Raw genomic sequence first — 26,231 nt, forward strand, 5'->3', positions numbered from 1 at the left:
TAAAGGGAAGTTCAGTCCAATAGAACATTTCTAATAAAGGAGAATTTCTGCCCCTGCAAGAAAAACCCCTCCCCATCTCTGCGGACAAGTATCAGAGCCACAGTTTGGTCTGCCCAAAACGAAACAAACCGAAGCGGTTTGAGAAGGTGTTACTCAGGGAAGTTAAAAGCACCAGCTGAAGAGGTTTGGATTCCTAGCAGATCGCATCCCCCAGGGGTAAGACAGACAAAACTTCCAGGTAGCTCCATTTTCTTGGGGGAAAAAAGCTGCCGGAACTCAAAGCTTCCTGTGGGCATCCTGACCGTAGGGATGCAAAAGCAAAACAGAACTCACCCCCCTCATTCTGGACAGGGATGGGGGCCCTCCCCGAGCCTGCTCTTTGCAGGGTCTATTCGAAAGGGGTGGGGGAGGGCCCCAGGAGAGGCAGATTTGCCACTGTGACAGGTTGACTAATAACATCTTTTGCATGTTTCTTTACTCCTGAGTGTGTGTTTTGCAATCAAGACATGCAAGTGTCTGCCAGTTTCTGAAGGATATGATCCTTAAGTGAAATTACTGTGCAAATAAAAGCTTTTTGCTCCTATTAAAATTCATCTGAGTCAGAAGTGGCAAGGGAAAAGCAAGGAGAGTGCATTCTGCTGTCAGTCTAATACACATTCTGGGCAAGAGGGACTATTTATCAGCAATGAATTGTACCTCACAGTCCTTCATTAAACTATGGGGGAGGTGGTGGACAGCGAAAGAAGGGAGAATATAATTGTACCAAATTGCATGGTTTTCGTATCTGGGCTCCGTCTGCCTTGGAAAATAAAGTCCAACATCACTAGGAGGAGGCGAGTGAACGGGAAAGTCAACTCTCTGGCTGTCGGTGCCCTCCGCCACTCCCTCCACGCGACTGGCCAGCACTGGGCCCGGCTGCCCAGGTTCCATGCAGATTGATTTTTTCCCTCCTTGTTCCTTGTACCATTTGACTTCAAAATGAGAAGTCAAAATTCAGGGAAAGTATCTTTCTCTACTGGGGATAATATGATTTCTCACATTTCACCACAGTGGATAGGCTTAAAAACTAATTTTAGCTATATCACAAACAAGCCTTAATATAAATAAAGAGCTAAGATTGTACCCAGCTCCATTTCTCCCCAGAAATGACAAGATCCTGCCTAAAACTGGATCCTTTTACTATTTTTATAATTTTCGTATCTTTTGAATTCCTTTCTCCGCGGGACTCCTGCTTTGCTTGGAAAGAGATGTAAAACAGCCACAAAACTCAACGCCTTTAGATGCAGTCTTTGTTACTGATGAGATGTTCCTTTTCCTTTTGTATTTGTTTATTGTTCTTAAATCTGTCTGGGGGATAAGCGACTTATTGTAATCACAAGTGAAAAATAACAACGGGGTAAATGCCTCAGGAGAGGCCTCGGTGCAAAGAGTTGGCGAAGAAACGACCTTTCTGAATATAAAAAGAGGAGGCAGCAAGAAGGTTCTCTTTTTAAGATTACCTTTGATGTTGTCCTGACCCCTTCGGCGTGCCCACACAAACACGCCTATTAAAACAACGGCTTGGCTCAGGCCTGGCCTGCACAGCGGCACACGGGGCGGCCAGGGTGGGAACCGGGGTGGGAACCGGGGTGGGAGCAGGGCGGGTGCCGCATCTGGGCCCCGCAGAACCACTGGCCTGGTGCGAACCAGAAGAGCTTTCAGATGCCGCCAGAAAAGAACTCATTTAACAGTGTACACTAGGGCCTTCAGAGCTAATGATCAAAACTGCTACTTATTGGTTTCTCTGAATTCACAGGGGCCACGGGCACGACAGCCAACTCGCTGAAAGAATTCGGGAAAATACCCTGGGATGCACCAAGTAAACCCTAGGGAGTTTACTCTAAGCATTTAACAGCCCTAATGGGTTCTGCGAAACTTCCCTGGAGAGGCTGGATTTTAACTTGTTACTGTTTGCAACCACAGAAACCACAAACTGGATGTTTTGGGGGTGGGAGTCCAAGATCAGAAAGATTAGTTGACAGGACATGGAAGTACAATCCTTTGAGACCAGAAGGGGCTCATGCTGCAAGGTCACGTGGGATTAGAAGCTGCTCCGTGCGGGGCCTGAGGTGGCCTCTCTCTGGGTTCATGAGTGGACGGAGTCTCACTGTGGCTGTAGGGAGGTGCTCCCCAACCACAGTCAAATGATCAAGTTCTCGAAAAACAGCTCACAGGGTGCCTGGGGGCCTCAGTCATTAAGCATCTGCCTTCGGTTCAGGTCAGGATCTCAGGGTCCTGGGATGGAGCCCCACATGGGGCTCCCTACTCAGCAGAAAGCCTGCTTCTCCTTCATTCCCCCTGGTTGCGTGTCTCACTGTGTCTCTCTCTGTCAAATAACAATAAATAAAATCTTAAAAAAAAAAAAAAAAAGGCAGCTCACTGCGTAAGCAAGTGCTGAGAACAGGTGCTCTCCAGACTCCGCGCAGGACAATAACGGGAAGGACCCAGGTGCTATCTAATGACCCGAGCCCGGGTCTCTAAGCAAATCAACTGTATGCTGTCTGCAAAGTAAAACCATGCCCAACACAAAAATGTCTCCCAACAAGTTCCAGAGGAAGAAAGAGAAGGGAATCATACCAGACATAAAAGGATCAGGACAAAAACTACCAGAGATGGATGATTAAAGGGGACACAATGCAACTGTTCTAAAAATGAACATGCAGCTCTTACCATGGAACCTGAAGAAAGGGGGGAAAGTTGGGGAGCAGGGAGCTGTCAGAGCTGGGGGAGACGGGCTGAGGGAGCAGTCATGGGTTGGGAGGGATATATACTTTTTGATCAGATCAGTTAAGGAAACCACCCCACAAACGGGCCCGGCCACCGGTGCCAGGCACGCGCGCGCGCACACACACACGCACACAGCTGTGTGTGCCACGGACAGTAGAGCAGCCCGCCGCGCTGTGGACACGCGTCACTCAGGAGGTCACACACAACACCCTGCTGCAGGCCGCTGCACCTCCCCAGGGAGCTTAAACCCTCCAGCCTCTGAGGCCTCCCGATTTTCCAGCAACTTGACATATCCCACGTGCTCACACTTGCACGATTCCGAGGTCTGTGGGCTCCTTGCAGGATGAGGACTAAGTCTGCTTTATGTATTTTTCCAGTTGAGACTTCGTCGTCACACAGCGCACCTCTGCTTTCCATTTCTGCGTCATTCTTCCAAAACAAGGAGTTGGTGTACACACTGGCTGAACTGGTCATGATTTTGCCGGGCAACTGTGGGCCATCTGGGTCAAGGGTAAATGATGAACTTGCCTAGTAATTATTTTACATTGATTCCCCTAACATCCTCTCTGTGGGCCCTCGCCAAGTCAGGTGGCCACGCATCTTTTCTGACCCAAGGCTCTCTTCTTCTTCAAAGTTTTCCACCTCCTGACCCCAAGGGTCTCCCACCTTCGACTCTGTCTTCATTTCCAGGGTTGCAGGGGGCACTGACCCTCAGACGTGCCCCTGAAAGTCTACTCTCCGAACTCTGAGCTGGAGAGCAACCGTCAATTCCTTAAAGTGACAGAAACAACTTGCTACAAAACGTGACACATCTTTAAATTAGACACTGAGGTTGAATCAGAATCTTAATTCAACTTTGTTTTTCCTTTCCTAAGTTCTCTGTGGGCTACACCATTAACACTTGGGTGGGGGGCAACACAGCAGGGGTTCACCGCCCTGCAAAACGCGTTCCCCTCGACTTCAGCATCGGGCCCAGCAAAGCCAACCCCACCGAACTCTCCAGGAAACATGGAGAATCAGAGCCCGCAGCTCGCAGCCCTTCTCTGGGACGGACGCCCGGGGCGGAGAAGGTGAGCGAACAGAACAGCGTCTACGCAGCTGCAACTGCCCCGGCGGCCTGTTAGCAGATCGCGGTGACAACTCCATCCGCGCAGTCTCTAGGTAGCTGTCAATCAGGACGCATCATTTAATCCAACAGCACTCGGAGGACTCTCCGGCAGCCCACAAGACAGCAGATCTACAGCTCTATTTAGATCAGCGCCCGGTTGTGTTTACAATGCAGTGGCAATTAGAAAAGATGCAACAGGCAGCAATATTATGGAGATTTCCATTTTGCAGTATTGCCCCGTAAAGTGTGATCCCGCTTCACAGAGTCAGGCTAAATGACAAAAGGCTATTTTCTTCGGTCTCCCGGCTCCGACAGCACTTCATTTGCAGCTATCTATAATTAGATTAATGGTGTAGTGCCGTACAAAGCAGGCCTACTTCACATCAGATAGCATATGAATTAGGACAAACACTTATTTCAATTCCAGGCAGAGAAAGCAATGACTGGGGTATTTAGCATACCCTTTCTGGTGGAATGAGATGTTAATTGTGTACCATTACCTCTAAACTGCTTGCTTGTTGTATAAATCACTGTGCTAATTGATGCAGAGATAGAAATGTAGCCACAGGCAAGAAAGCAAAGGAATGAGGCTGAAGATGTTGGATAAAGGATTATCGAGTAAAACCATATGGAGATGAGGTTCCTTTGAAACCTTTCCTTTCTGCCCATGAGCAGGATTTCTGAAAAGTACAGAAAAACTCTTGTGCTAGGAGAGAAAATGTAATTTTTCACATTCCTTTTTAAAAACACCCGTTTCTTTTAAAAGTTCCTGGCTGTCAGAAATCCAAATAAGAGGTATGTGGAATTAATCTGAATATATACTTACACAAACACGGGCTGTGTCGTTTTCAAAGTCAGATCTCCCTATCTGGGTTTTTGGCTCACGGGTTAATAAGGAACACCTGTAAACCACCTGAAACAGATGTTTCTGTCTCATCCACAGCGCAAAAATAAATTCTTTCCCAAGACTTGGAGTTGTTCTTATCCACCCGAACAAAACAAAACACAAAACTCTGCTGGTTTAAGTCTGTTACGGGCTCCAATTATGTAGAAGGATTTTCTCAGGATGTGAACCCAGCAGAACCATTTTGATCCGCCAATGAAACAAGGATTTTAATCACCAAAACACTGAAATCGGACTACTCCAGTTCATGATTTTATATCGACAGTAAGGAATTAGAAAGGAAATCTTTTTTCTTGTTCTTCCCCCTAAAACTAGCAAAATAAAAACAAAAGCACATAGGAACTTAAGAGCATGAATCTTATTATAGAACGCTACCCTTCTTTTTTTAAAATGTCCTATTTGGCACTCAACAGCTCTTATTTGGGTAAAAAATGAGTGTCCCCGACGCGCAAATATAGAAACCAAATGCTATAGTCAAAAAGTCAAACTGTTACAGATCCCCAGATACACAGGCTCTCTGGAAGTTCATCAATCAAGTGCGTGCACCCTGTGTTATGTGCTCACGATTTTCTTCATGGCAAAGCAACAGTAAGGTGCAAATTACTGCTGTGCACTTTTTCACAAATCCAGCTGCTTGGTAATTAGCACTGTTATAACAAACTTTTACACAGACGGCAAACACAGTGGGTCAGTTAATGGTTCATATTCTCAACTTCAGAGTAACAGTTAATCTATCCATCCATCGCAAAGGCACTTTTGAGAAGTACCGTGTGGAGCTTAGCCTTGTGAAATCCAAATACCGTAGTAGTAACTTGCAAGACAATAAAACAACGTCCCAAGAAACTAGAATGTCTGGTTCCAGTTATCACCACTGAAAGTTGGAGAAAAAAGTCGAGAGCTTCTTTGGGGGGTGGAGGGAGGGGGTGAGTCCGCCTTCCCAGATCAAGTAGTCTTGACCTATCAACACCACCCGTCCTGCAACTGCCAAGTCCACAGCTTAGGAGTCAGGTCATGATGCTAAATAACCACATGACTATATATATTATTTAGAGGATACTTTATATGATACTTAAATAAATACACACACAGCGAACCTGTCCATTTATATAAAGAAACATCAAGGGTCCCTGAAATGGAAACAAATGCCAGTAAGATAAAGAGCACGATCTGCCCTAAAGTAACCCCTCCCAAGCGTGCCGCGAGGGGACATAAATGGAAGTGCGTGGAAGGAAAGCTCTGGGGGCAGTGTGAGGGCCCGATCCCAATCATTAATCATTTGTTTGGACCATTTAAACTAGAGCAGTACAGCCCGCAGCAAAACACTGACGCGGCCTTGCAAGCTTGTGATGCTGGTGTTAACAGGAGAAAATATATGGTTTCTGATATTGCGACCCAGTTCCCTGGCATTTGCTCCCCTTAATTGAAAAAGGCCGTTAAACACAAAGTAAATCATTCAGTTAGGTTAGCTGTTTAATGACACATAATTGATAATGGCAACAGGCGGTGGTGACAGAATGTTCCACTTTCAACACCGGCCCCCTTACAGTTATGAATCAATCTCCATTCCGCGTTTTAGTCGTTCGCGGCCAAGTTGGTCCTTGAACTTGAGTCTTTTGCTAGACGGATCAATGCGCCACAAGGAGCCCAGTGGTGCAAATATCTTATTAAGGACAGTTTTGGACGCAAGAATCACAAAAACAGAGGTGGAAGGAAAAACAATAAAAACAGACGAAGACCAGTTCCGCGACTCATCTTTCGAAGTTCTTGCTAAAAGAGAGGTTTCCTTAGAGAAAAGGCTAATCTTAAGGCTAATATCAAAACCTTTGAGGGAATGAGTAAGTTTGTGCGTAGCCCCAGCTTCTTCCCAAAAGACAATTCCCTCTGAAGAGAAAAATACGGGGACAGCTGTCAATACCACAAAACCTAACCTATTTTTTTTTCAATTTTGTTTTTTCATCAGAAACACAAGTCCTTCCAATTCTAATGCCCTACGATAAGCAACTTTTTTCTCACAATAGTGCTGAAAATGACTTTGAAAATTAAACATTAAACCCAGAAAAAAATAACAATAAAAAAATAAACATTAAATCCAGGACTTAATAAATCCTATTTCCTCAGTTGTGTTCCGCTGAGGTCACCTTCCCTGTGATAGGAATCCCTGGGGTCCCAAGATGGATTCAGAAGTGATGGAAAAGAACAAGAGCTAAGGTCCAGGAGGAAGCCAGACCACGCCCAGTGTGCGGGGCAGGCGACAGGTCCCCAGTGGGTTTCTCAAGGAGTGAGTCTGTGAAGTGGGGGGGGGGGGGACTTCCCTGGTGCCCACTGCGGTTAAGGACGCTGTGCACAGGTGGGCCATGAAACAGGAGCCCCGCCTCTGCTTCACGCAGGTGCCCACAAGCCATCTAACAAGCAGGTCCATCCAGCACAAAGGTAATTTGCTGGAATAAGTGGCACTTTCCCATCCACAAAGGCAAGTCCATTGACAATGTACTATAGAGAACTCACGAAATGGAACACGTGCATTCTACTTAGGCAGGAGTCTCTGTGACACATTGTGACTACAATGAGTCATTTCTTTCTTTCTTACACAAGAAAAAATATTATACATCTCTGAAAGCCTTGTACTCAATTATGTAACAATACCGACATCTGTGAACGGTACGGGCTGTTTCTATTCTGTACCCTGAATTGTTTTACGTAATTACACACTTATAAGGTATTTGGTAAACCAGTAAGAAGGTACCTTTTTAAAGCACTATATAATTTGGGGTACAATGAAGTGTTCTCTTGAAAATCTATAATTAGGGCAGCATCAGCTTACAGAAAAGTACAGGAAATGTTATAAAAACACAATTATGTAAATAACCACATAGGTAGGGAAGCGTACTGTTTTGCTATGGTCCCCACCCCTCTATTTCCTCTTCTATTTGAATTGTTCTTTGCTCATCTCAAGTTAAAGTAATGTTGTCTATAGAACTCTGGGGAAAAAAGACGGGGAGCTTGGCCTTCCCCTGTAAGCTCTTTGGTCCTGAGCTGGAACACCAGAGGCCTGGGGGATGTGCCAATGCCAGGAGCCATTCAACAATACTCATGGTTTTATATGGATTTTTTTTAAATGATTTTATTTATTTGACAGACAGAGATCACAAGTAGGGAGAGAGGCAGGCAGAGAGAGAGGAGAAAGCAGGCTCTCCATGGAGCAGAGAGCCCGATGCGGGGCTCGATCCCAGGACCCTGGGATCACGACCTGAGCCGAAGGCAGAGGCTTTAACCCACTGAGCCACCCAGGCGCCCCTTATATGGATTTTTTTTTAATAACAAAAGACTCTCCTAATTATGAATTCACTAAAGAAACTCAGAATCTAATAAGCCAAAATATCAGCTTGTATTGGTCAGAAATTTGAAACTAAAATCTATCAAGGCAAGGCAAACAAAACTACAGATGATACTACTGTGTAGTAAACTGCTGGCCAAGATGAAAGCCGAAAACTACAGAAGATCATAGTCGGCCTCCCCGAAACACGGCCCTTTGGTGCGAGGATTGTTCTGAGCTGGAAGCAGTTCTCTGCCCAGCCCCCTCCTGTCTAAACGCAGGTGTCTTTGTCCCATACAAGGAAGCGAACTACTCCAGAAGTACTCTGATCCCCTGAGAAGGCTCTTATCTGCATAATAAACCTTACTAAAAGCCATAGTTATCATACATTTCCTAGTTACCTCCCCACAACTTACCCCTAACCCCAGAAGTTCCCAACCCCCTTTCCTTTGCCTCCACACTATGTTGTCCTTTGTTAAAATAGTATATAGCCCCCAATTCTAAAATGTCTCCTTAAGTCCCATTTCTTTGGAACTCCCATGTAGAAGTGGGTAATATAATCTATTTTTTCTCTTGTTTTTCTGCCTTTTGTCAGTTTGATTTGCAAGGCTCTAAGCACTGGAATCTAAGAAGATAGAGGGGAACGTCTTCCTCTCCTACACAACCCAACAACCGCTGGTCCAAAGTACTGGGAATCATCTTGTCAGGGAGGAAGAAATTTCTTTTGCCCTTCAAGGTCCTTCCAGCTGTACTAAAGATCACATGGACATAAGACAGATTAACAAGAGAAAATCAAACTTAAAATTATATGTATGGGCAATCCACACAGACATGAAATTGCAAAGACAGGCAAAATGAGGCAAAATGAGGTATGTCTGTCATGCTGACCATGGAGAAGCGAGTAACAGAACTGGGACCTCAAAGGGAAGGAATGCAACCTTCAGGAAGAATAAAAATGAGTAAATGTTTGGTAGACAAATGTTTGCTGGGCCACTCAGAAACAATGGGACATAGAGGGCTTTGATCAAACAGGCCTTTCTGGTTCCTCCCTGTCTACCAGACCTAGTTCACAGTATAATGCAGTTATCTGTGGTGACAGCTCTCTTCCTGGAGCAGGTCCTCCAACTAAATTTCTTTTCAAGCAGTTGTGGGGGAGGTAAAGAGCATTTCCTGACTCTGCTGGGTTTTGACTACTTTTACCTCAAAATTATCTTCACGCCAAAGTGGTCCATCTTGGGGTAGTCTGCCCTTGGCCTCCGAAATCTCTCAGAGGGGCTACTTAGCAATTTTGTTGTTTAAAATTCTGACATATTTTAGACGTTTAACCTGTGCTACTAAATGGATTCCTGGCATGTCACACATCATGCATTATACGGAACATACAATACTGAAGATAGAAGAAATCTGTAAAGCCATGTGGTCAGCTGAGGGAAGAGATGTGGTCACCATATTAGAAGCAGCAGAGGAGAACGGGAGGAAAAAAAAGTGCAAGTCTTTAAGGCCGAATGACTTGGATTTTGATATCCCAACTGGTGTCATCTTTGACCAAGTGACATAACCTCTCAGAACAAATCTCTTCAGGACACCTGGGTGGCTCAGTGGGTTAAGCTTCTCCCTCTGCCTGCCACTCCCCCTACTTGTGCGCACTCTCTAAATAAATAAGTTTTTTTAAAAAAGGAACAAATCTCTTCATTTCTAAATTCAAGATAAAACATGCATTAGTGAGGGATTAAGCTGACAAAGATTTGCAAACTAACTAGCAAGATGCCAAGCCCAGTAACTACTCACCAAATATTATTTTCTGTGTCCATCCCAAACACCTCTGATTGTCCAGTAAGAGACAGTAGTAGGTAGGATTAATTTTTTCATTGCCTGTTGTAAAACATCTTGATGGCAACTTCTATTTGTTCCAGTTCCAGTTCTATGGTTCCACATACAGGAGCAAATAGACTAAATTTTTCAAATACCACACCTGGCTCTAAAATCAAAGAAAGGAGGTCGGTAGTGATACTAAGGAGGCTTCCAGATCAGGCAGTGCAGGATTCCACAGTCACCCTCTCCTTAGAGACTGTCATACAGAATTAGAGAAACAGTTTGGTTCATTCATTCAGAAACCATTTATCAAGCATATGTGAGCAATATGAGAATATAATATAAATAGGAAAAAATGGCTCCTGACCTCAACCACCACCAAGTGGCCAGAGAGAAAAGACATTCACGAATGATACAGATATAAATATACAGGAGTCCTACAAAGGATGCAATCAATATGGGGTGGGTTTTTTTATTTTAGCCCCTCTCTTGAAATTAAGTGAAAGGAAACAAAACTTCTTTTTCATACTCAGAATACTCTAGCCACTAACTCTGGGCATGTTCCCCACACCAAGCAATTCTCCCTCTGGTATCTACCACCTGGGTGTCTACAGTTGAATTTGGTTCTGACACTGTCTACCTGCCTCACAGGTTAAAGGCTCAGTCCCACAAGACACCCCCACGTCAGATGCCAAGTCCAAGTCCGGGCAGTCACCAGTGCTTCTGACAGACGTGTTATAAACCCCAAGTCCCCACAACCCCCTCCTCAGATTTGACACTTTGTTAGAGGCACTCACAGAACTGAGGAAGATCATTTAGCTACTGGATTACTCATTTATTACAAAAGGAAACACCCCAGGAACAGCCACAAAGAAGGGATGGAGAGAATACAGTATGGCGGCAGCACGCAGAGCTTTCGCGCCCATCCCAGGTGTGCCACCCTCCCAGCACCTCCATGTATGTGGTCAGCAGTCGGGAACCTCTCCAAACCTCTTCAGGTAGAGTCTCTTTCGGAGGCTCCATTAGGGAGGCATGACTGATGAAATCATGGCTGCGGGTGATTAGTTCAACCTCCAGCCTCTATTGCCTGCCCAGGGGTTGGGGTAGGTGGGGTGGAGCTGAAAGTTCCAGTCCCCTCATCGCCTTCTTGGTTTCCCTGACAAGCAGGTCCCATCTTTAGAGGCCTTCCAAAAGCCGCCTCATGCACATAAGCTCGGGTCTGGTTGAAAGGGGCCTGGCAGAAATGATGGAAGATGCTCCTTTTACCTTCATCACTCATTTCACTTAGGGAAGTCCAAGGGACTGAGGAATGGGACAAAGACCAAACATATAGTTATTACAAATCACAGCATTCCTTAAGTCAAAATTCTGCCACTAGAATTCTTGGGCATATTATCTGAGAAGATGTTGGAGGCTGCACTGGGTGGGTCCAGAAGTCATCAAAACATAAAGATCTAAATCTCTCTCTGAAGCACATGCAAACATGTAACTTACTTTTCACGCCTCATTCTTCTCATTTGGAATTTCCACTGACAACATCCTTAGCCTGATAAATTGGCCTTCCATTCAATTCTCATGAGTGTTCTCTTGCCTGGAAATTTTGCCATATCCATGCTATCTATCAGAATCTTTCCCCAGACTTAGGGTCTATGTTTCTAATTTCTCATGGCAGAATTCATATTTGAGGAAATTGAGAGATTTATGAGAGAGAGAGAGAGAGAACTGGGAACTGAGTTTGTGAGTAAGGCTTCAAAGTTCTTATAAAATTTAAGATGTATTTTATGGAGTCAACAATAGTTAAAGGCTTGTACCAGTCCTACAATAAAGAGGTATATAAAACAAGCTAATAATCCCCCCTCCAATCTGACTCCCCTGAAGTCATGAAATAATTTGTATTATAAATCTTCTACTCACAAAGATCTATAAAAACATAAACACACATATCTACTTTTACAAATACAACAAGGAAGCCCCTTTATTTTCAAAGGGGGAAATCCATGATATTTTGCCATTCAACATCCTTGACTCACAATAAGCTTTTAAACACAGGGATGAACTTCTAAACACAGGAAGAAATTTAGGTAACTTATTTTTCTTTTTACATGCTTAGCTCATCTCAAGTGGAGAGAAAATCCCCCATGTACCCCAATACACAGACTCTGCCATGACAACTCCAGAAGGTAGAAAAGGAGCCCCACGTGGCCCTGTCGGCACCTCTTCACCAGAGTTCAACTCCCTTCTCCCTGAGGATTATAAAGCCCCGTTGTAAATGTAAGGCGGCCTTGGGTATGCTTCCCCTCGGCTTCTCCAACCCTCCTTCCCAAGGCTGCACTGACAACTCACGCACTCTGCCGTCTGCTCGATCTCCCTGTCCTTTTCTCAACTTTGTTCTCATTTTCTCTAATTATCCCCAACAGCATGACTTGGTATCTGGATGGAACCGATAACTCAGCCTGGTTGCAATGACTCCATAAGAATTAACTAGAAGTTGTCCTTCACCCAAATACTAATACTTGTACTAATCAACATAAAGCTCTCTTAACTTTATAAATTGTAACCACTCCGTGACTGTCTGTGTCTAGAAGGCTGGGAATGCCAAAAGAAATCGCCAAAAGCTTTGAACCTAGAAGTTTGGATCATTTCCCTACGGACTTACTCCTGATAGCTGTCAAATCAAACTGAAAAACACCTGCCACTTTTACAAATACCACTAAATACACTCCACAGTCCATGAAATAAGGCTAGGAAGGCAACAGTTTGCTTGTGCCCATGATGCAAAGATGACGGGCGCTGACTAGCAGCTCTTCTTTGCTGACCTGTAATTCCTTCCTCTGGATTGCAGGGACAGGAAAGAGAGAGCCCAGGGAGGGGTGGGGCAGGAGGGCTGCTGCTGGGCCACCTCGCGCTGAGGCATCTACCGTAGTGAACCCACCGACCTCCCCACCCCTGAGCAGAGTCGGGCCTCACTTTCAGTCCCAGAAACTGGGTTTTCTCGATAGCACAGAATGGGTCATTCTCAGCCGGATGGATCTGCACCGCCAGCCCACAAGAAATTCCTGTGTAAAACCCAGCTTACGAATTTCCAATCAGAAAGATCCTCGTAAAGGGAAGCAGCACATCCCCTAAGTGCAGGCGGGTACGCAAACTGCAGTCCGTGGTTGTCGGGTAAATACGGACTCAGCAGAAGGGGGCACTGGACGCTCTTCAGCAGTGCTCTCCACTGACACAGCACAAGCGGCGGTTCTCCAACCAAAAGCATCAAAGCTCGCCCAGGGGGCCGGTTCAAACAGACTGCTGAGCCCACCTCCAGAGTCTCTGATTCAGGACTGGGTTGGGGCTTATATTCCTAACAAGTTGCCAGGAAATGCTGAAGCGGCTGACCTGGGGCCACACTTGAGAAGTGTGGATGGCAGGTGCCCTTCTCCACGACTGGAACAGCCTTTCCAGGGGAACCTTCTTAGACCCTCTGGGCTGCTGTAACAGAAAACCATGACTGGGTGGCTCATGAAGGACAAATTTTTATCTCCCACAGTTATGAAGGCTGGGAAGTCTAAGATTAAAGTCCCGGCAGAATCCGTGTCTGGTAAGAGCCTGCTCCCTGGTTCACAGGCCATCTTTTTGCTGTGTCCCCACATGCGAGAAGGGACAAAGGATCTCTCTAGGGTTCCTTTTATAAAGGCACTAATCCCAAAGGCTCCCCCTTAAATACCACCATCTGGGAGCTAGGTTGCAACATTCGAATCTGAGGGGAGGGAGACATAAACATTCTGTCTATAGTAGGGATTTTAGCTCATGTCCAGTGAGAAGCCTTTCTTTCCCTGGACTCAGCCAAGCATCACGCTGTTAAAGAATGCTTCTTTCACTCTTGCTCTGGGAGGAAAAATCTTCTGCGTGACATGGTCTTTCTTCATATATGATAATCACTGATAAACCTAAGAAATTGTGAGTATAGGGTTAGTACTCTCTAAAATGGGTTCAATGGCAGGGCTATCCACTATCACCACTGATACTCAACATAGTACTAGAAGTCCTAGTCTCAGCAATCAGACAACAAAAAGAAATAAAAGGCATCCAAATTGGCAAAGAAGTCACACTCCTACTCTTTGCAGATGATATGATAATTAATATGGAAAAACCAAAAGACTCCACCCCAAAACTGCTAGAACTTCTGCAGGAATTCAGTAAAGTGTCAGGATATAAAATCAATGCACAGAAATCAGTTGCATTTCTATACACCAATAGCAGACAGAAGAAAGAAAAACTAAGGAGTCGATCCCATTTACAACTGCACCCAAAACCGTAAGATACCTAGGAATAAACCTTACTAAAGAGGCAAAGAATCTGTACTCAGAAAACTATAAAGTACTCATGAAAGAAATTGAGGAAGACACAAAGAAATGGAAAAACGTTCTATGTTCATGGTTTGGAAGAACAAATATTATGAAAATGTCTACGCTACCTAGAGCAATCTACACGTTTAATGCAATCCCCATTAAAATACCATCAACTTTTTTGAAAGAAATGGAACAAATAATCCTAAAATTTATATGGAACTAGGAAAGACCATGAATAGCCAGAGGAATATTGAGAAAGAAAACCAAAGATGGCAGCATCACAATTCCAGACTTTAAGCTCTATTACAAAGCTGTAATCATCAAGACAGCATGGTACTGGCACAAAAACAGGCACATAGATCAGTGGAACAGAACAGAGAGGCTAGAAATGGACCCTCAACAATCTGGCCAACTCATCTTCACAAAGCAGGAGAAAGAATGTCCAGTGGAAAAAAGACAGTCTCTTCAACAAACGGTGTTGGGAAAATTGGACAGCCACATGCAAAGAATCAAACTGGACCGTTCCCTTGCACCACACACAAAAAACAGACTCCAAATGGATGAAAGACCTCAGTGTAAGACAGGATTCCATCAAAATCCTTGAGAACACAGGCAGCAACCTGTTCGACCTCAGCCGCAGCAACTTCTTCCTAGAAACATCGCCAAGGGCAAGGGAAGCAAGAGCACACATGAACTACTAGGACTTCATCAAGATCAAAAGCTTTTGCACAGCAAAGGAAACAGTCAACAAAGCCAAAAGACAATCGACAAAATGGGAGAAGATATTTGCAAATGACATATCAGATAAAGGACTAGTATCCAAAATCTATAAATCAAACTCAACACCCAAAGAACAAATAATCCAATCAAGAGATGGGTAGAAGACATGAACAGACATTTCTACAAAGACGATATCCAAATAGCCAACAGATACATGAAAAAGTGCTCCACATCACTCGGCACCAGGGAAATACAAACCAAAACCACAATGAGATACCAACTCACACCAGACAGAATAGCTAAAATTAACAAGTCAGGAAATGACAGATGTTGGTGAGGATGCAAAGGGGAACCTTCCTACAGTCTTGGAGGGAATGCAAGCTGGTGCAGCCACTCTGTGAAACAGTACGGAGGTTCCTCAAAAAGTTGAAAATAGAGCTACCCTATGACCCAGCAATCGCTCTACTGGGTACATAGCCTAAAGATACAAATGTAGTGATCTGAAGGGGCACGTGCACCCGAATATTTACAGCAGCAATGTCCACAATAGCCAAACTATGGAAAGAACCTAGATGTCCATCAACAGATGAATGGATAAAGAAGATGTGGTATGTGTTTGTGTGTGTATATATACACAATGGAATACATACAGATACACAGTGGAATACTACTATGTGGCCATTAAAAAACAAAAACAAAAACCTAAATCTTGCCATTTGCAACAACGTGGAAGGAACTAGAGGGTATTATGCTGACCAAAAATAAGTCAATCAGAGAAAGACAATTATCATATGATCTCTCCGATATGAGGAATTTGAAAGGGGGTTGGGGGGTTGTGAGGGGAGGGAGGAAAAAAGGAAACAAGATGGGATTGGGAGGGAGACAAACCATAAGAGACTCTTAATCTCAGGAAACAAACTGAAAGTTGCTGGGGGCGGGGAGGGAGAGGGTGGCGAATGATGGACATTGGGGAGGGTATGTGCTGTGGTGAGGGCTGTGAATTGTGTACGACTTGTGATTCACAGACCTGTACCCCCAAAACAAATAATACATTATAGGTTAATAAAAAATAAATAAAATGGGTTCAGATCCTGACATTTGTGTCGTCTGTAGTATGCTGCCTCACTTTCTAGCCCGATTTCCTTATCTGTTAAATGGGGGAGAATATTGCTGTCTTGTAGAATTTTTTTAGTTGTGGTAAAAAAATTTTTTTTCAAATTTTTATTTAAATTCTAGTTAGTTAACTAGAATTTCCTGTATACTATAACTGTAGACTTATTTTAGTATTTGCATGAGGTAACAGATGTAAACTGTCTGGCACAACCCCCAGCCCACAAAGTGCCCAGTGAATGGTACTATCATGACTCTTGCTATGTTGTTAGGAACTGAGTTTTATCTCCCCAAAATTCATGTGTTGGAGCTCTGACCCCCTGTGTGGACACAGGGTCTTTAAGGAGGAAACTAAAGTTGAATGAGGTCATAGGGTAGGGTTTCTAATGCAATAGTACTGAGCCCTTAGAAGAAGAGGAAGACATCCCAGAAGGGTCTACACACAGAGGAAGGCCATGTGAGGAAACAGGAGAAAGGACAGTAGAATCTGCCACTCCAAACTGTGTCTCCTTGGCATGGGGACGATTTGAAGCTGGCTATTTTCAAAAGACGTCAGACACAAGTGAAACTCTAAAAACTGAGTGAAAGTTAATACTCTTTGGTAAGCCATGTTCACATCTGTAAGGGAAATACCCATTTGAAAGTGTATCTCCTTCCCTGTACCAGAAAGAGAGGGATGACTCAAAGTCTCTAGAAACTTTTTAAGTATAGTTGACACACACTGCATTGGTTTCAGGTTACAACACAGTGGTTAAATCTCCAGCAACTTACCAACAGACAAGGCAATGACTTAGATATGCATAACATTACCCTTCCTCACCAGGCTGTTCCTGTGACCCCCCCCCCCCATAACTCACTCCCCCGCCCCAACATTTTCCTTTGTCATTAGCTGAGAGGGGCAGTAAGGTGAGGGCTTTGGCCACTTCGAGGAGTTACTCAGTTTTCCTGGGTTTCTCCCATGTATACAGGAAAACTTCTGTTTTCCTCCTGTTAATCTTTCTTTTGTCCACCGAACTATTAGATCCACCAAAGAACCTAGAAAGGCAGAAGGAAAAATTTGCCCGCCCTACAGTCCTGGCGACCACAGAGGTGACTTCTCTGGCAGGACCCTGCCGGCTTCAGGGCCGCAGCGGCGGAGAGATCCGGCATGGAGAAAGCGGGAGGTAAGGGTTCTTACCATGTCAGTCACCCCATGGAACACAGTGCTGAGAGTCCTTTCTTGGTTTCCTAAATTTAGATTAGTACGAGAAAACATTTACGGAACTAGTTCCTTGAGTACAGCAACTCCGGTAAAGATCTGTTGTGAGTACTCTTGGTTTCTATTGATCCTTTTCCTCCCAGAGATGGTCAACTATTTTACACTGTCGGATGGGTCATCTGTCATAAGAAGGAAGATCACAGGGTGGAACGCAGGTATGTGCCCTAATAACCTGCGGTTCTAGCCAGCCGCACAGACTGGCAAGTTCAATGTCCTCACCAAACCAGCATCTGTTTAGACCAGCTCTGCTATGGGTTAATGTGCACACGAGATAAAGGTCATTCCCAGGGGACATCTTGGAAGCCAAAAGCTGCAAAACTGGTGGGGATGGGTGGAACCCTACAAAGCTCTTAAGAGCACGTGCCACCTAACTCAGACTCTCGTGTTAGAAGCAGACACATCATGGGTTAGACTAACACTGGGTCACCCACCAACCTCGAGAAAACTTCTGTGCAGGGAGGCACCCGGTGAGACATTACACGTCCTCCAACCCAATGGCACATCCCTCTTCGGTATTCATCTGGCTCTGAGACCCAAGGCTTGGCCCCCGCTGTTAATGTGCATGTAAGAAAACCCAGAAGAGGTTTTCTTTTTGTCTTCTGTGTCTTGGGAGTTTGGCTTTGGGATCAGCAAGAATAATCTCCCTGGCCCCACAGGTCAGAGGACGCATTTTGGGGACAGCTGACGAGACTGTGGTCCAACAGCAAGAGGGGATCATGGGAGCCAGTGATAGCCAGACGGTCAGAGGACAGGTTACAGTCCCGACTTGGGACTGGCATCAGCATTCCCCTTATCCAACTGTGCCAGCTCACGGAGGAGTCTGTCATGAGGGGTGCTGGTCCCTCAACCTCTGCTGGAGAAGTTCCATTTTAGAAGCATCTGCCCTGCATCACGGGTGAGTAGGTCTGTGACTAAAGGCGTCTCACATTCTTGAGGGAAACCAGAGACACTGTTTACACTACACCAATCTTATGGCCTGTGACAATGAAGTCTGCTTTCTGAAGCCAACCCTGGGAGTGAGCTTCTGGACTTGTAAGGGCTGCAGCTCTTGGACTCTCCTGAGGGGACTGCGCAGAAGGAAGTCCATGGTTAAGCCGTCAAAAGGCTTATGGGTGTGAGTTGTTACTGAGATTTAAAATAAGATTCTACTTGCCAGTGGCAGGCAGATGATGGACCCTTTGAACCAGATACCCTTCTGTATGTTTTTAGACAAATATCATCCTGAACAATGGTCATGTTGGTACCTACGAAAAGATCACATTAAAAAGGAGGACACGAAGGAGTGTAACAACTAGCCTTCGGGACTCCCTTTTAAAAAAAAAAAAAAGGAGAAGAACAGAAATTAGGGGCGCCTGGGTGGCTCAGTGGGTTAAAGCCTCTGCCTTCGGCTCAGGTCATGATCCCAGTGTCCTGGGATTGAGCCCCGCATCGGGCTCTCTGCTCAGCTTAGAGCCTGCTTCCTCCTCTCTCTCTGTCTGCCTCTCTGCCTACTTGTGATCTCTGTCTGTCAAATAAAAATAAAATCTTAAAAAAAAAAAACAGAACAGGGGGGCCTGGGTGGCTCAGTGGGTTAAAGCCTCTGCCTTCAGCTCAGGTCATGATCCCAGAGTCCTGGGATCGAGCCCCGCATCGGGCTCTCTGCTCGGTGGGGAGCTTGCTTTCTCCTCTCTCTCTGCCTGCCTCTCTGCCTACTTGTGATCTCTGTCAAATAAATAAAATCTTAAAAAAAAAACAACAGAACAGAAATTAGATTTAGAACAATAATTTGAGTCCACATCTAACATAAATTCCCTTTCTCCATCCTCTTATCTACCCCTATACCCCCAACTCCCTGTCCCAACCCCTCCGGAAGTTCTTTTGGATCTCTGGGCCCCTGGTCTAAACCCCTCCTCTTTCTCAAAATCCAGCTCTAACACCCCAACAAATTCCCTTAGACCCTGAAACTCCTCCAACTTCCTTAGAAAATCACCTAAACATCCAGCTGCCTGCCTGACTTCCCTCTCTTTACAGGATTCATAGAGAGCACTATGGCCTGATCTCCAAGCCTGGGGTTTGCAGGTCACTCATGGAAATACCAAGAGCCAGGTAGGTTACTTAGCAGAAGCACCTGTGACAGTCTGCAGAATAGCTCTGCTGTCTCTGACAACTTCTCCTTCTGGGGCTCAGGAATCCGGCTCTGCTGGCTCCAGGCCTTTGCGTACAATGTTCTCTGCAGATGCCCCTTAGACCCCCCAATGCAAAGAATTCATGTCCCTTGGACAGCAACAGATTTTTTCAATTATAAAGCTCCTGACCTCCACTTTCAGAAGATCCTACCAAATTTACAAAGGGATTAGAAAGATTAGTGACCATTCGCAACCCTCCCTTCACAGAGGAAATAGCCAAATTTCTCCTAGACCCTCCTACAAATGATTAGCTGGAAACTAATGGTTAGGTCCTGATAAAAGCCAATCTTGAATTATGCTTTCAGGAAGGAGAGCATCCAAAGTCCTTTTTTTTTTCTTTTTAAGATTTTATTTATTTATTTGAGAGAGAGAAAGAGAGGGAGAGAGCACAAGCAGGGGACCAGCAGAGACAGAGGGAGAAAGACTTCCCGCCGAGCAGAGATTCCGATGTGGGACTTGACTCCAGGACCCTGGGATCATGACCAGAGCCAAATGCTGCCGCCCAATGAAATGAGCCATCCAGGCACCCCCAGAGTCCTTTTTAAAACATTTTATATGGTGCACCTGGGTGGCTCAGTCGTTAAGCATCTGCCTTTGGCTCAGGTCATGATCCTGGGGTCCTAGGATCGAGCCCCACATCGGGCTCCCTGCTTCCCTCTCCTCCTACTCCCCCTGCTTGTATTCCTTGTCTCGTTGTATCTCTCTGTAAAATAAATAAATAAAATCTTTTAAAAAAATAAATAAAACATTTTACATAGGCTTTTAAAAGACATAATGGGTTAAACCCTGAAGTTCTAGAACACAGAAATCTTCTCATTCCCACCTTAGCTGGAATGGAAATCTTCACGCAACAAAGAAGCAAACTGAAGATAATTTAATTGGATGAGCAGGTCAGTCCCTTGACATTCAGGCTGCAATCCAGTTCTTTGGAGCATTAGAAACAACTGTGCTGTCTTAGGAATCTCTAGAAAACCAGAAACGTGGCTCTGGAAGCATCTCAAACCTCCCCTATTCATTCTAGGTGCCATAAAAGATCAGGACTATGGAAACGGAATTGTCTTACACTTAAAGAAAGGAAAAATTTGAATAGTAATCACTCTAGACCTCTGATTATTGGCAGGAATACCCCAAAACTCTTTGAAGAAAAGTTGGATACCTTCTCTGTACCTTTGTAATGCAGATTTTCTACCTCCATCTTCTCTAGGATGTAAGAGCCACTGGAGATGCCTCTCATCGGAAGGGTTGGAAAAGGAGGGAGGCAGAGGAAAGGGGAAGCTATCTGGAAAACAGGCTATACTGAAAAATCTTACATGTCTTCTCCAGAAATATTAAAATCTTTAGCCATCTGAGCAGAAGACCTTACTACATTCCATGTGCCAGAAACACAATTTGGATCCAACTGCACTTTTATAAATGAGTAAGTTTTGCATTATTAGACCTGCTACATGGCTAAAATTTGAAAATGAAAACTGTAAGATTTGTATGCCTCTGTAGGTTTGTTTGTCTGTATATTATGCTACAGATGTGTAGCATAATATGTGTCAGATTTCTCTACCTCTGGATGCTATTGTCAAAATTAATCTGTGAAGCGCTCTATAATTAACTGGCTTAAAATTAAGCACTTATAAATTAAGTATTCCTAATGTTCTCAGAGGTATAACACACCCAAATGCTTTCCAGGTTTACTTGGTCTGGAAAACTACTCAATATTAAAACTAGATTAATTAAGTTTGCTGGTTTCATTAAAATAGGTCTTCACGGAGTTATCAGTATTCAATAGAGTACTTTAATTCTACCTTGGCTTACTAAATAGTTTATTATCTTGGCAAATTTTGACAGCAAGAAAAATAGCTTGGACTGGTGGCTAAGTCTAATGTCTCAGGAAATTTTTGTGAGTAGTTTAAACATATTGCTGGGATTTACATAGACGTAAGTGGGATAAGAGTCTTCAGGCGAGCTTCCACATAATTACTATATTTTATGGTATGTGTACTTAAAAATAGCTTCCACAATCTTCTAGCTAACTTGAAACTTTCCAGTTTCACTAAATTTGGGGAGTGTTTGCTGTCAGTAGTTACTCTCTTTAGTTTTTAACTGACCCCAGTGTTGCTGTCCCTGAATGAGATCACACACACTATGTAAGATTAAGGAAAGAAACATGCTAAAATAGATTGAAGGCTTCTCTGGTTCTACAAGTAACCTTCCGAAGCTGGAGAATACGACTGGGCTCAAAGTATCTTCCAGAGAGGGGCTCTCTTTCAATGTTTACAGATTGTAGATGGGCCGAAACCAACCATAACCACCCAATATCTGGGCAACTGGGGGAGTATTCATTTGATCTCTTGGTTTATTAAAAACTATGGGGAAGCTAAAAAGTCTTAGAAAAGTTGGCAAGGTAATTTCAAATGGAATGCATATGTTATTACACAAACTTATTAAGTATAAATCCCTTGAAAAGAAACTTTAATATTAAAGAAATTATAATATATCCCAAGGAGAATTCTAGTTTCAATAAATGACAGCAAATATAAGTACTAGATCACTACTGCCTTTGGTCTGGCAACTGCAAGAGGAAATTATACACTCAACCAGTTTGACTCCGATGTGACTTTCAACCTTTCTACACTCCTCTTAGAACAAGGAGAGTCTGGAAACTCCATTCATTTTAAAACGAATCGCCTCAATCTGAAGATGGTCCCAGGAGAAAAGGAACTGAATCAGAATTGTTTAGCTCCTTTCCTGGACAGTGGGACTCCATTCTTGTCAGATTTCTTCAACTAAGTTCAGAGCTGGAGTGATTTGACGATGGCATTCAAATACTTTTCATCTTATCTTAAGAAGAAAAAGAAAAGTCTGTTATTCATTCTACCTGAATGCCAGAAGCGTAATTTAACTGAATATTCCTCAAAACTCTAGAGATTCTTATGTTGGAGACAATTAAATACTAACACCTCCAGAAAAGTCTCATTACCCTACGAACCAGAAACACAAAATATTGTTTTTCTTGGCCTCTTCTGTGTCGTTTTGAAAACTGTCATCTGTGAAAGAAAAAGCTTTATTTTTAAGATCAAATATACTTAAGATTTGTTTATATCAGAAAGTATGTCAAAGTTCACATGAGCTTTGGTCTTCGTGGCAACCCACACTCTTCATCATGAGAAGCCACGGCATGAAAGGCTGAAATGAACTTTGCTAAAATATTGCTCATCCCAACATAAATGTCTGTCTTGAGAGCTGCCTGTTACCGCACCAAATAAAAGAGGTCAAACTGTACCAGGAAGGCAGGGATGAAGCCTTGTGGCCTAGAAACAGTGATTCCCGGCCCAGAAGAAAAAAGTGGGAAGAGTTTCTTTGTCAAACATTAAAAGTCATCAACATCGGAATTACGAATATTTCACTAACACTGTACATCCTGCAGAAGGGACTGATAAGCCATCTCTCTCTGCCCAACCCCCCAGTGGAGTGAAACTCTCCCAGGGCAATAAGCTCTCGTTTTACCGGTATGTGAACACTGATGCTGACAGCTAGTCCTCTTCTGGGAACAGCAAAGGCTGCTGGTATTTAGAAAAGGTGAAGCAGTTCCATGCTGAGCAATGGACGGAAACACTGTTCTGTGCAAAGACTGCACACCTGTGATTTCCACCTGTAACAGGTGGAAAAGCCTCCTCCTGTCACCCCGACTCACACTATTCCACGACGGCATGAACTGACAGCAGGGACTTTGCCCACAAGGCTGATTCAAGTCTTGTCGGCTGTCACGGCCAAGTTCTCAGAACCAGAGAATTGAGTCAATGCGTTGTTAAAAGGTTTGGACAAGGTTGGAGGGCAGAATACAGAATTTTTCTTTACTATAAAAAAAAAATCTGTTAACAAAACAGAGCTGGCTCTCGAAACTGCTCCAATCCTAGAAATCTCTCTCCAAAACAGTTCAATGGGGAGGAGTCCATCTTGAAACATACTTTAAGAACACTCTTGGTAGTGGAGTATTATTCAGCCGTAAAGAAGGAACGACGTACCTGTGACAACAGGTGAGCCACACAAACTATTATGCTATTATACTATTATGCTAAGTGAAGGAAGCCAAACACAAAAGTCACATGTTCTATGATTCCACTGATATGAAATATCTAGAATGGGAAAATCCAGACACAGAATGTAGACTAGTGGCTGCCACAGGCTGCGGAGAGAGGGGAAAGAGGAGTGACGGCTAAGAGTTACAGAGTTTCCCTATGGGCTGACGACAACGTGTTGTCACATGGTTTGTCACATGGATGTTGTAAAGCATTCCCGTTCACAAGGCTCTTTAGTTATGAGTATGGATGATGCTAACGGCTTTGGGGCTGCCATCTGTACTGTCTTCTCCAATACACGTAAAAACCTCCATGACATAGGGATCCCAGGGTCAGACCTATGAGACTGTCAATATTGTGGATAAAAAAAGGAAAAAAAAATTATAATGAGTTTGTCCAAGCTCTACATGTCTCTGCCCAAGCAAGAAGATGCAAAAGGCAGATAACTATGAAAAGTTCCAATGATGGGGCGCCTGGGTGGCTCAGTGGGTTAAAAGCCTCTGCCTTCGGCTCAGGTCATGATCCCAGGGTCCTGGGATCGAGTCCCACATCCGGCTCCCTGCTCAACAGGAAGTCTGCCTCTCCCTCTCTCTTTCTCTGCTTGCATTCCCTCTCTCACTGTGTCTCTGTCAAATAAATAAATAAAATCTTTAAAAAAAAAAAGTTCCAATGCTGAAGAACAAGACTCTGTGAGCCTCGTACCTGGCAGTTACTCTTAGGGAGAAATTTACAAGGTCTTGGAAACCTCAAGGAATTCTTTTGAAAATGTATTTTTGCCTAGACATCATTAAAATTTAGATAGAGGTTCATAACCCTTTTCTTGCTCATGGTATCACTAATGTTCACCTTGCAAAGATGGCCTCACCAACAGAGCAAAGGAAATGTCTTGACATGAATTTAATTTGAAGACTCTTAGAGAATTACTGCAGTTTCTTGACAGGAGCCTGGGAAAGTCCTGGCCAGTCCGAATGGATCTGCTACCCCACACCGGGATAAGTCAACAACATGCTGCCGCTAAAAGTCAAAATTTTAAATTGGCTAAGTGCCAAAGAGCATAGAGAGGCTATGCTCACTCACCATTCCACAGTTTTAACTTCTTACTCAAGCCAAAGAAAAGCAGGCTTCTTGGGTATATATTGCAAAGCCAGGTTTGGGTTGACTTTTTATTTGCACATTTTTCCTTTTTATTTTCAATAATTTTTATACTCTAAAAATGAGAGAAAAAAGTGACATAATTTTCTGCAAAGATAATTATCTTGTATGAGAAGGAAATCAATTTCCAGTGCAATAAAATAAATTGTACCCCCTGATGATGTAACTTGTATGACTATCAAATACTGTGATTTTCCCTCTAATGCCCCACTTTTCTGCTACGTTTGGCTCTGTTAATTAGGGGAGAGAAGACTATAGAATTCAGAGACAAAAGAGACCCCCCAAATCCTGACAGTGAGCATGACCTCTGCTTCTGGCTTCCCATGAGACCTCATACACTCAGATTTCTATCTTAGGATTCCATAGTCAAGAGAACTCAATCTTAGAACTCAAGTTGCCAACCACTGTGGTATCCTAAACATATCATGCCTTTTCATGGCTCCATGGCTATGTTCATGGTACTGGATCCTTCTAGAATATCCTCCCTAGTTTTCTTTGGTTGGCCAGCTCACAATCATTCCCTAAGTCACCAATGAGGTGTCATCAGGTCAGGGAACTCCACTGGCTCCAACGGCGCCCTGGCTGTCTGTCTCACCTACCATACTGTATTGAAATTACCAGTTTAAGTGTCTATTTCCTTTACCAGACAAGCAGAAAAAGGAAACAGCCATTCTTTTAAAAGATTTTATTTATCTGAGAGAGAATGAGGAGAGAGGCAGAAGAAAAGGGAGAAGCAGGCTCCCCACTGAGCAGGGAGACCGATGCTGGGCTTGATCCCAGAACCCTGGGATCATGACCTGAGCTGAAGGCAGCCGCTTAACCAACCGAACCACCCAGGCGCCCCTGAAACATAGCAACTTTAATAGCAGAGAAACCCCACTTTAACCAAGTAATCAAAGTAATATCCCCAGTAATGGGACAAAGAGAAACATGTGCCTCCCCATAGAACATACTGAGGACACGACACAGTTTGATCGTACTCCTGCCAAAAAATGTGTAACTTGGGGCACCTGGGTGGCTCAGTCAGTTAAGCGTCTGCCTTTGGCACAGGTCACGATTTCTGGGTCCTGGGATCAAGCTCCGCATCGGGTTCCCTGCTCAGTGTGGAGCCTGCGCCTGCTTCTCCCTCTCCCTCTGCCCTGCTCAGACTCTGGCTCTCTCTCTCTCAAATGAATAAATAAAATCTTTAAAAAATAATTTGTAACTTAATCTAATTATGAGAAAACACCAGACAAGCCTAAATTGAGATCCATTTGACAAAATAAAAGTCCTGTCTTAAAAAAACAAAACATAAAGGTCATGAAAGACGAAGAACAAGGAACTATTCTAGACTAAAGCATAATAAAAGAACATGAAAAGTAAATGCAATGCGTGACTCTGAATTAAGAGTCTGGACCAGAAAAAAGAATTTCATTTTCTATAAGAGATGTTAGTAGAAAAACTGGTAAAATCTGAAAAGTTTTGAAACTAGACAGTAGTACTGTACCAATGTTACTTTTCTGCACTGTGGTTAATAAGG

General features: G+C 43.9%; 1 protein-coding gene across 2 annotated transcripts in view; it reads right to left on the minus strand.

Annotated features, from left to right (window-relative positions):
- PCCA (propionyl-CoA carboxylase subunit alpha) overlaps positions 1-26,231 on the minus strand; it is a 403,819-nt gene that overhangs the window by 15,519 nt on the left and 362,069 nt on the right. The gene's annotated exons all lie outside the window — the stretch shown is intronic.

This window comes from Martes martes, assembly GCF_963455335.1.
Source record: "Martes martes genome assembly, chromosome: 3".
Taxonomy (NCBI): domain Eukaryota; kingdom Metazoa; phylum Chordata; class Mammalia; order Carnivora; family Mustelidae; genus Martes; species Martes martes.